The following is a 12,783-nucleotide window of genomic DNA, read 5'->3' on the forward strand; positions in this document are numbered from 1 at the left end:
ATTTCCTCATCAATTATAATAGAGATACCTTTATTTCATTTTTAATACCTTGTCAAATAAATCATTATTGATTAGAGAAAAGAAAAATTAAAATAACCTTGAGATATCATTTTACATCTATCAGAATGGTGAAAATGGTTGAAGGAGAAAGCAACAAATGTTGGAGAGCATGTGGAAAAATTGGAAACTAATTCATTACTGTTAGAACTTGAACCATTTTGGAGGAAAATCTGTACTTATGCTCAGAGTTATTTAAGTAACTATACCCTTTGATCAAGTAATATTACTACTAGGTCTAATGGCAGCCATTTCTAGAGTGGGGGAGTGAAGGAAAGAGAAAATTGCATAGTAGTTTTATTGTATATTTCAAAGGAATAACAAATTGTTCATAATACTTTTTCAGTTTCATGTGCAAATTTTTAATCAATTATGTTATAGAAATGCCTGTTATTTCATAAATTAAAAAACCTATAATAGGCAATAAAAATTTAATAGAAAAAAGGACAAGTCAATCTAAGACATGTTGCTTAAAGACAGAAAATAAATATGGGAATAACAGCTGGGTTGAGCAGATAATATAAACAAAAATAAAACTAATACTTATATTGTACTTATGTCAAACATAGTGCTAAGTGCTTTACAATAATTTTCTTGTTTGATCCTCACAATAATGCTGGGAGTTGGGTACTATTATTTTTCTCCATTTTACAGATAAGGAAACTGAGACTGAAGAAACTGAAGAAACAGAAGTGGCTTACCCTGGATTACATAGCTAGTAATTGTCTGAAGATATATTTGAACTCAGACTTTCTTGACTTTAGGTCTATCTCTACCTACTGTGCCATTTAAAAAAAACTGCTATTGGGCAACTAGGTGGCACAGTGGATAGAGCACCAGCCCTGGACTCAGGAGTGCCTGAGTTCAAATCCAGCCTCAGACACTTAATAATTACCTGACTATGTGGCCTTGGGCAAGCCACTTAACCTCATTACCTTGCAAAAAAAATGCTATTAAAATTTTTTTATAAGTTAGGAAAATACTGATTGGTGAAGGTTATTATTTATTTTAACAATGAAAAGAAACTATTAAGAAAACAACAATGAATACCAAACCACATACCTATTTTTTCACTCCTATAAAATCTTTTTGAGAATAATCAGCATATGTATCAAAGATTCCCTCTATGCAAATATGGGAAAATAACTAGAAGGATTTCATGAATAATAAGCTGTGATAAAACATATCTTTCTAGTCACATACTTAAATGATGTAGAGATTGCAAGATTTATTTTTGTTGGATTTGTTTTGTTGAATGTATTTATTTTTGTTGACTTAAAAATTAGCTTTGAGAGCAAAATGGAGAGCTTATAAAAAGAATTTAAAAACCAAAGAAGAAAGGAAGAAGAAAAATGGAAAAAATAAATGAGAATCATGGGAAAATTATGAAAAATTGGCCACAGAATTCACCTCTTTAAAAAAAAGGAAATACAAGAGGTAATTGAAGAAAATAAAACCATAAAAACTAGAATTGAGCAAATAGAAACCATTGAATCTATGAGACTATGAGATTCCATTAACAAAACAAAAAGTCTGAAAAAATTGAAGAAAATGTAAAAGAGTATTTTTAGAAAAACAAATGACCTGGAAAAAAGATCCAGGAGAGACAATAAGACAATGTATGAATAATCGACTACCAGAAAGCCTAGGTCACAAAAAGAACCTGAAAAATATTATGAAGGGAATTTTAAGGGGAAAATGTCCAACTCTGCTGGAATAAGAAAACAATGTAAGCATTGAAAAAATACACATAGCCCCTCCAGAAAGAGACCCCTGGATAAAAACTCCAAGGGCTGTTATAACCAAATTCAAGAACTCTCAAATAAAGGAGATAATATTGCAAACAACAAAAATAAAATAATTCATATACCACAGAAACATAATCAGACTCTCACAGGACCTATCAACTTCAACAATGAAGGATCAGAAGACCTGGAATAGCATATATCAGAGAGCAAAAGACAAGGGATTATAACTCAGAATGTACTATTCTCCAAAATTCAGCATGTACTGTCAAGGAAAAAGATGAATGTTTAACAACATAGAGGATTTCCAGAGTTTACTGACACTAAGAGCAGAACTGAACAAAGAATCCAATTGCCAAATGTACAAATCAAGAGTTGTATAAAAAGGTAAATAAAAGGGGAAGGAAAAAACAAAACAAAACAATGTTTGTCAAGCCCATCAAACTGTATACAGGCCTAAAAGGGAAGATCCAACATTTATTTAGAGCTTTAATTCTTTTAGGATAGTTAAAGTCTTGAATGTAATTGAAAAGACTGGACTTAAAGAATATGGGTATAGTTGGGTATTGTCTCTCCATTGAAGAAGTTCAATATGACTTCACTATGTTTGAGACAAAAAGTCCTGATGAAAAGCAGGGGTGTTAACTTTAAACTTAAGTGTCTCATTATCCTTTGACCCACTTTTAACTCTGCTGTGCTGACAAAAGCTTAGCACTTTGTCTAATGAGGGCATCATAAGCTGGCTGGTTCTGCATCAAAGTCTCAGTAACTTACAATGGTTTGTAAAGTTCTCAGGTGAGACCTTCAGAGACTCCCAGTACTTAGAGTCTTTACAACTCTTGCAGTTATTTAGACCAGGGTTTGATTGATTTAATCTATGCTTCTCTCAAGTATAGTGTAGGGGAGTGGGAGGTAAATTTTGAGAGAAAATAGTCCTGAAAGGAGGGGTACAAATAGTCCAAGAAATGATTTGACTTTAGATGATACTTTGGCTCATGAGGAATACTGTGTATCCTTGGAGGGTACTTGAAAAAGGGGTAAAGTAAAATTTTATTATAATCATAATTTGATGTTATTTGAGACAATGTTGCTTATCAAGCATTCAAGAAATCAATCTTGTTATGATACTTTGACAACAATATGAGCTTATTAAGCATTCAAATAAACAAACTGTGCTTATTAATACTTGATTAATTATATTAGGATGATAATTAACACCAGGTGGAGAGGTACAAAGATATATTACTTTAGAGGGAAAGAAGGTAGAGTGTGAAATCTGAGTAAATTCTATTCAATATATTTAAATTTTAAAAGAAAAGTCAAAGGGGAAAGGGAGTAAAATTTTGGTGAAGAGGAGTAAAAGTAAAGGAAAGAGAAAATATAAATGGAGGAAAAATAGGGAGGGAAATACAGAATTAGAAATCTTAATTGTAAATGTAAATGGGATGAACTGTCCCATAAAACAGAAGCAAGATAACAAAATGGATTAAAAAACAAGAATTCTACAATATGTTGTTTACAAAAAAAATTGAAGAAGAGAAATACAGGGTAAAGGTAAAAGGATGGAACAAAATATATTATGCCTCAACTGAATTAAAAAAAAATCAGTGGTAGTGATCTTGATCTCAGATTAGTAAAAGCAAAACTCAATCTCATTAAAAGGAATAAGGAGGGAAACTACAAATCTTAAAAGACACCATTGTTATTGAAGCTATATATTTACTAAATATGTATGTATCTAGTGGCATAGCATCCAAAATCCTAGAGGGAAAAGATGAGTGAATTACAAGGAGATATAGATAGCAAAACTTTAATAATGGGGGACCTTAATCTCCCTCTCTCAGAACTAGTTAAATCTAAAAACAAAATAAACAAGAATGAAGTTAAGAAGGGAATGAAATCTTAGAAAACTTAGATATCACAGACCTCTGGAGAAAACTTGTGGGGATAGAAAAGAATATATCTTTTTCTCAGCAGTAAATGGCACCTATACCAAAATTTCCCATGTTGTAGGGCACAAAGTCTTTAAAATTAAATGCAGAAAGTTAGAAATAATAAACACACACTTCTCAGCCCATGATGCATAAAAATTACATGTAATAAAAGGTCATGGAAGGATAAACCAAAAACTAATTGCAAATTAAACAACTTCATCTTAAACAGTAAGTGAATCAAATAGCAAATAAGAGGTCAATAATTATATCCAAGAAAGTGGTACTAATGAGATATCATACCAAAATTTATGGGATGCAATCAAGGTAGTTTTGAGGGGAAGCTTTATATCTCTAAACACCTATATGAATAAAATAGAGAAGGAGGAGATCAATGAATTGGGTATGCAACTAAAAATCAAACTAGAAAAAGAACAAATTAAAGATCCCCAATTAAATACCAAATTAGAAATTCTGAAAATCAAGGGAAAGATTAATAAAATTGAAAGAAAGGAAACCATTGATTTCATAAATGACACTAAGAGTTGGATTTATGAAAAAGCTAATAAAGTAGACAAATCTTCAGTTTATCTGATTTTAAAAAAAAGAAAAAAGCTAAACAAATTACCAATATCAAAAATGAAAAGGGTGAACTAATCACCAATTAGGAGGAAATTAAAGAGATAATTTGGGCTTTCTTTGCTGAACCATGTGCCAATAAATTGGATAACTTGAATGAATATTTACAAAAATACATAGTGCCCAGATTAACAGAAGAGGAAAAATTATTTTTAAAAAATCCCATTTCAGAAAAAAGAAATTGAAGAAACCATCAATAAACTCCCTAAAAAAAAGTCACCAGGTCCAAATTGGTTTACACATGAATTCTAACAAACATTTAAGGAAGAATTAATACCTATTATATATAATTTATTTAAAATAATAGCAGAAGGAGTTCTATCAAATTCCTTTTACTATACCAACATGGTGCTGATATCTCAACCAGGAAAAGGCAAAATATCCAAAGAAAATTATAGACCAATCTCCCTAATGATTATAGGCAAAAAATCTTAAATAAAATTCTAGAAATGAGACTAAAGCAAGTTATTACTAAGATAAAACACCATATTCCATTAGGATTTATACCAGTTTGGCAGGGATTGTTCAATATTAAGAAAACATTCAACAAAACCAACAGAAATCACATGATTATCTCAATAGATGCTGGAAAAACCTTTGATAAAATAATTCAGTTCCTATTAAAAAACACCAGAAATTGGAAATAAACTGAGTTTTCCTTACAATAATAAATATCTGTCTAAAACCATCAACAAATATTGTATGTAATGGGAAATAACGCCAAGCATTTCCAATAAAATCAGCAATGAAGCAAGGATGCCTATTATCACCATTGCTATTCAAAGAATCAGAATTGGCAATGAGAAAGCAAAGCTTTCACTCTTGTTTTTTTTTTTTTTTTGTTTCTTTGGGATTTTTTTTAAGGCAGTGTGGTTAAGAGGCTTGCCCAAGACCACACAGCTAGGTAATTGTTAAGTGTCTGAGGCTGGATTTTAACTCAGGTACTCCTGACTCCAGGGCTGGTGCTCTATCCACTGCACCACCTAGCCGCCCCAAGCTTTCCCTCTTTGTAGATGATATGGTGGTATACTTAGAGAACCCAAGAAAATCATCTAAAAAATTCCTTGAAACAATTAAAAATTTCAGCAAAGTAGCAGGATATAAAATAAACCCACATAAATCATCAGCATTTCTATATATGAACAACAAAGCCCAAGAGCAAGAGATAAAAAGGGAAATTTCATTTAAAATAACTATAGGCATCATTAAAAACTTGGGAATCTACCTCCCAAGACAAATCCAGAAACTGCATGAACACAATTATAAAGTATTTCTCACCCAAATAAAGTGAGATCTAAATAATTTGGAAAATATCAAATGCTCATGATTAGTTAAGCTAATACATATTTAAGCTAATAAAATAAATATGACAGTTCTAACCAATTGCCATACCAATCAAACTACCAAATAGCTACTGAGCTAGAAAAAAATAGCAACAAAATTTATCTGTAGCAACGAAAGGGATATAGTATAGTTGTGAGGAGATATGTCATTTTTTCATTTTCACTTCTCCAATAATGATTTGGAGTAAAGGAATAGAAAGGGAACTGATGAAAAAAAAACTGTAAATGAAATGGCCTAGTTCTACCAGATCTAAAACTATACTATAAAGTGGCAGTCATCAAAACTGCCTGGTACTGGTTCAGAAATGGAATAATGGATCAGTGGATTAAGACAGGTTCAAAAGAAACCATAGGAAATGACCGCAGCAATCTGTTGTTTGACAAATCTAAAGATATCAGCTTGTGAGCTAAGAACTCACTATTTGACAAAAATTGTTGGGAAAACTGGAAAATACTATGGCAAAAATGGTTTAGATCCAACTCTCACAGGCTTTTACCAAAATAAGGTCAAAATGTGTACAGGATTTAGACATAAAAGGTGACAACATAAATAAATTAATAGACCAAGAAATACTCTATCAGATCTTTGGAAAGGGGTCAGATTTATGAACAAATAAAAATGGAGCTCAATATAAACTGAAAAATAAATGATTTTGACTATATTAAATTAAAAAGGTTTTACAATAATAACAACAATGTTGCCAAAATTAGAAGGAAAGTAGAAAGCTGGGAAACAATTTTCACAACTAGAAGTCCTGATAGAGGTCTAATTTCTAAAATTTATAGAGAATTATATCAAATTTATAGGGTTACAAGTCATTACCCAAATGTTAAAAGATGGTCAAAGGATATGACTAGGCACTTTTCAAATAAAGAAGTTAAAACTATATATATAGTCATATGAAAAAAATGCTCCAAATCATTATTGATTAGAGAAATGCAAATTGAAACAACTATGAGCTATCTCCTCACACCTATCAGACTGGCCAAGAGGAGAAAAAGGGAAAATGATCAATGTTGGAGTGGGTGCAGCAGGACTGTGACTGATGCATTACTGGTGGAATTGTGAACGGATCCAACCATTCTAGAGAACAATATGGAACTATGCCCAATGAGCAATAAAAATGTTCTTACCCTTTGACCCAGCAATTCCAATTCTAGGCTTACATCCAAAAGAAATCATAAAAAAATGGGAAAAGTCCCACATGTTCCTAAATATTCATAACAGCTCTTTTTTAAGTGGCAGAGAATTATGAATTGAGGGAATGTTCAGCAATTGGGGATGCCTAAATAAGTACATGAATACTGTGGAATACTATTGTTCTGTAAGAAACTATAAAGGATCCAACTCTAGAGAAGTATGGAATGACTTATAGGATCTGATGCTGAGCAAAGGGACCAGAACCAATAGAACAATGTACACATTAACAACAACATTATGAGATGATCAACCTTGATGGAAGCACTCCTCTCAGCAGTTCAGAGAGCTAAGTGGGAAGGATAATTTGGTCAAACATGAAAAATACTCTTCAAAGTAATAGGAAAGTTTAATGAGGGGGATGGTTATTAGGGGAAGGGCAAGTTCTCTTTTATGTTTGCTGAAATTGAGTTGTCTATGACTCAATGATATGGAAAATCCCCCATTCAAAACCTGTTATAGGAAGAGATTCTCACTAATATACTGATGTCAGTATGAATTAACCCAACGATTCCAGAAAACAATTTGTAATGATGCAAAAAAATTAAACTATTTCTTTGAAACAACAATCTTGATCAATAACAGAAAGAGTACATATGTAACGAAATATTAAAAAAGTATTTTTGTAGTAGTTTAAGGAAAAAAATTAGAGAAAATAAAAATAGAAATCAACTCACCCCACTAATTAGAGGATGTCTAATCAAATTGTGGTATCATGAAGATGATGTAATAATATTGTATTATAAGAAACAATACACATCCAGAATTCACAGGAAAAAATAGCAAGACTTCCATGAACAGATATAAATTTAAAAAAAGCAAAAAAAAATAATTTAAATGAAAAATAAGGAAGTATGGGAATCTCTTAGATCCTAGGAGTTCAACTATTTTATTATTTAATTATTCAATTATTTTCTCATAACAAAAGTATCTATTTTTGGCTTTTCTTTCTCAACTAAACCCCAATCTCTTATTGCCAGGTTTTTTGGATAGACAACTGTACTTGAAATAAGCATATAAAATACACATGTCCAAAATTGATGGTAGAAATTATTATTTCTTTCATATATGAATAAACAATTGTGGAATTTTCCCCTTCCTATTTCCTTATGCAGAAATCATAAACCTGTATGCTGATCAGTCTCTGAAGGATATTGTAGATGAACGAGATTATTTAAATCCCCAGGATACTTTTCTATCATGGGTTGGATATCCCACCCAACTATAGGACTTTACAAAGATTTAACCTAAAGGGAATTCTGACCCATTATTTTTTCTCAGGCTTGGAGGGTGGAGGGAGAGGAGAGAGGAAATTGTCTAAATTACTAAAAGGATGAATTGGTCTGGCTTGAGACAATCTCTCTTTGTCATGGGTGACATAAAGTTATGTCCCCAGTCCTTCCTTAATATAAGTCTACTTCTCATTATAATATGAGAGAGAGAGAGAGAGAGAGAGAGAGAGAGAGAGAGAGAGAGAGAGAGAGAGAGAGAGGAATGGTCTCCTTAATTGTTAACTAATCAGAGTTAATTGCCACCTGTTGGAAACCCACTTATACCTAAAGGTATATAAATGTCTAAAAGCCACCATGATCTGCATTGGTTTAGGAAATGACCTTTTTATTAATTATCTATGAACAATATCTGGTGGTTGGAAGAATAGGTTGTGAAATAAATGTAGTGCTTAAAAAGAGACATCAATAAAATTCTTTTCTTTTTTAGCCCTAGAAGTGATGTGAAAGAACATACATTTTTTTATCCTGTTTATTTTTTGCATATCCCTAGTACTCATTAAAAGAGAGGGAGCAAAAAAAAAAAAAAGATTTAGAGATGAATGGAATTTCCAGCATACCAACTTTGTTTTTTCTTGTATTAGCCAGATGTCAGGAATTAAAATGAGTCAAAGCATGCTGGGAATTTTCTGTGCAATGTAAAAGTCAATTTCAAACTACTTCAATTTAGGAAAGTTGGGTGAACCCCTAGGCCTTGTGAGAAGTTATTTCAAAGTCAAGAACTTTCCCAAAGATTAAACCTTCTCTAGATGTCAATATGAGTGTCTACTATTATTTGGGAATTCATCAGGCTGTTTACTGAAGTATTTTGTGAAGTCTTCCCTCATATTAATAGATTTTGCTGCAAAAACAGCTTTGTCATTACTAATCTTTGAGTTTTTTTCACATCATTGTCTCCAATCTTAAATTTTCACAAAGCACAAGTTGTTTAGAAGTACATGCGAGACATAGACCTGCTAGAGTTTGCTTTTTCTTTAGTGTCACTTATGAACCATTCTTCACATTCACCAAGACAAGATCACCACCAGCCTGGAATATAGACAGTCTAGCAACACTGAATCAAAGTCAAAAGCAGGAGTTAAATCACCACAAATGCATTTTTTTAAAAGGTCAATTTAGTTTTCTGATTTCTTACGTCTATGAAACAACAATTAAGTGGCTTCAGTGTCTTTCCCCTCTCCAACCAAAATAAATGTTGCTTTGGTGTTGTGTAGTCAACCTATTTGGCAGTCACAAATTAAGTCAAGATTTTAAAAAATCATCTCTTTGGTTATAAAACAAAGAACTACTTAAATGTGGGAAGAATTAAAGATATGCTAGCTAGGTCTTCTCATATCACTGTTTCAAAAAATAGATGTGTTGGATATTTAGAAACAGAGATGACTAAGAGAGAGAGCTGGTTGGTGCCCTGAAACTCATTAAAAATAACTAGAGGAGTGCTTATAACATGTTGGGCAGATAACAAATGAAAGTCTTAGAAAGCAACTAGGTGTTGTTTAAAAAACTTTATTTGGAATCAGAAAATTTGGGTTCAGATCTTAGCTCTATCTTTGGAAAAGTTTTTCTAATTCAGCTCTATGCTTCCTCATATGTAAAATGAAAGGATTAAATAACTTCAATGCTCTAATTCAGTTCTGAATATTTTTCCTATGATTTATACAAAAACATTAACAAGAATCTTTATTTTTGATCATCCCCACATAGGAAAGACCAAGTGGATGAATAATATTGATTGCTTCCATTGTTGTAGGCAATTGGATGAACAATCTATAGAGTTTGTTTTTCAGTTTATATCTGTGGGGAAGGAAGTGCAATTTGACAGTGAGTTGGATTCATAATTGAACAGGAGGGAGAGTATATTGAATTGCCTTTAAATAACTGCAAATCTATAGTAAGCTCAAACTTCTCCCAGAGAGAGAAAAATTATCCACTAACAATAATTTAATAACATGATTAAATTTTTTCATACATTAAAATGGTTTTTATTAAGATATCTTAACAAAATGGCACACCTCTCTCATGGTGGGAGAGAGAAGCAAGAAATTCCAGAAATGGAAGGTCTTTTATGCAGTTTGAAAGGCTTTGCTCCTGCCCACCATGCCAATCATAGGTTGGGGTTACAAATCTAATTGATTCATTGATTCCTATACATTTTCCCCTTCCTATTCATTATATTAATGGGCAAGAACAACGAGATCTCCTTGAGCATGCCCAAAGGAGGTCAAGACTCTATGATAAGTTAAACAGGTGGGGCATCAGTTTTTTGATCAAATGAAGTCTGTATCTTTTTATCTTAACTCAATTACCTCTCCATAGACAACAATATAGGCAGACCCTAGTCTTTGTAATATAAACTATCAATCCTCCCTTTACATTGTTGAGGAACCCAAACCCCACATTTTCCTGATGATTCCCCCTTTTCTTTTAGAATAAAAATTTGGGGTTCCACACCTCATTAGTGATTTCTTGCTTGAATCACAATCCTTGTTATTGACAAACTACTGACTTTTTCTTCTATCAAGCTTTGTACTTCCTTTTTATCAGAGACATGGACCCATCCTATCTTTCATGTGAACTTTCTGATGTCTTTTACTATTTGCCTATTGGCATCTATCTGCATAGATTCAATTTACTACAAACTCCTCCTTCTCCAAACAACAGATTTGTTTGCATGGCTTAGCCAGCCAGCAAGTTGAGGCCCTAGCTATCTAACTGGCAATTTTTCCACTTCAGTTTAGAATCTAATCAAGCATATAGATTGGGGTTCCATAGCCCCAACTCCAATCCTGTGCCCAAGTAGTAGGCCCTTAAGTCTAGATAACAACTCCCTGTCCAACCCTTTGGACAAATGGGTGTAGACAGTAGTTCCACAAATCCAATAATGTACCTTTAGTGCTGGTTGGTCTTCCAGGAATATAGTTTCCCAGTTTCCAACAAATGGATAATACTGTTTATCCTTACTTCCAAGAGGCCCTCCTGAATAAATTATATAATTATCATGATAATAGGTACATTTCCAAAGTTGCTATACCTCCCTCCATTGGCAAGTTTTTAAACCAATGTCTTTAGATAGATCTTCCTAGCTCCAAAATTGATCAAAATAAATTCCTGATCTTGTGTTATTGGACTAATCCCAAGAATAGCTAATATATCTAGTGATGTTCCTTGAATTATTTTTCTTGCAAATGGCCATTTCTGCACTTTCCTTGTAAGTCTATACTAACTACTAATCAGTTTCCTTAACAAGTCCCCCAATGTGCACATCTTTACAAGGGATCCAGGTATCATCATTACACCTCACATGAGTCTCAGTCCACCTATATCCTTAAGTTGTACAGTCCATAATGTATGTACCCTGATTCTGGACATGTCCAGACATTTGCTACTTCCCAGGAAAATAGCCTGGCCAGAATGGTATAAACAATAATCACTCTGAACTGACTCAGTCATAGGCCACTGGTGTCTCTCTCCTCTGGATCAGAATCCTGTGCCATAGTGCATTTCTGACAAAGAACTAAGAATCTAGGCTGGACCCAAAGGGATTGGCATCCAAGGCCAATTCTCAAACTGCTGTATACTACTGCAAGTCCACCAATCAGCCACACCAAAAGACTGGGCATTGACTTCTGTCAGCTAGATTCTCCTCCCACCGTTACTAATACCCATTGTCTAAATCAGAGTTAGGACTCTCCCTAGAAAGGACATAAAGACTCATGTAGGATATAATCATGCCTTCCAATAAGCTCCTTCCTTTTCTCTCAATGGAGAATATCTTCACCCTGCCTCTCCTCCTTTCCATAAGGAAAGGGGCATAAGTAGGGGTGTCACACTTACAGAATCAAGGGGAAGTTAAAGATAGAATGCCTGACTAAACAAGGTCACATAGATGAGAGATGGTAGAGATGAACTAGTCTAAATTCTCTACTTCTCTCTTCTCTTCTCCCCTGGAGACATCCAATGTCCTTATATATCTTCTGAATCTGTTACAAAAAAAGTTTCCAACTCAGGTGACTTCTTAAACCCTTGTCTTCTGGTAAATAAACTGATTAACATTTTACTTATATCAAAATACATGTGTTCATCACAAAACAATGAGATTTTGGAGCTTATTACAATTTGCATTTTGCCTTACTCACTGTCATATTAACATACATACTTCACTTTAACACAAAAAACTTCCATTAGTGTTTTACTACATGAGCAAATTCCACTGAGAATATACCAGTTAAGCTTGTAACAGTCCTAACCTTTTGCTCTCATTATAATAATGACTCAAACATCCTTTACCAAAATGAATTTTTTCCCAAAATATTCCCATATTTTCTTTTTTCCTGATGTACTTATCTGACTCACATTCCTGTCCCTAAATCAAACCTTGAGACCGTAATTATCCTAAGAATGTTCCATTGTTCTTCTTTTCTAAATATCCCCTCTGACACAAAAAACTAAAGAAACTTCACTCCTAACTTACCATGTAGCTTATAGGAGGTGTCAGAGGCACACACCTAACCTATCTGGCTATTAAAACCAATTCACCTAAAACTTCTTTATTAGAGTCATTAGTTACTATAAAGATCCAGG

The sequence above is a fragment of the Macrotis lagotis genome, chromosome 1 (assembly GCF_037893015.1).
Source record: "Macrotis lagotis isolate mMagLag1 chromosome 1, bilby.v1.9.chrom.fasta, whole genome shotgun sequence".
Lineage (NCBI taxonomy): Eukaryota > Metazoa > Chordata > Mammalia > Peramelemorphia > Peramelidae > Macrotis > Macrotis lagotis.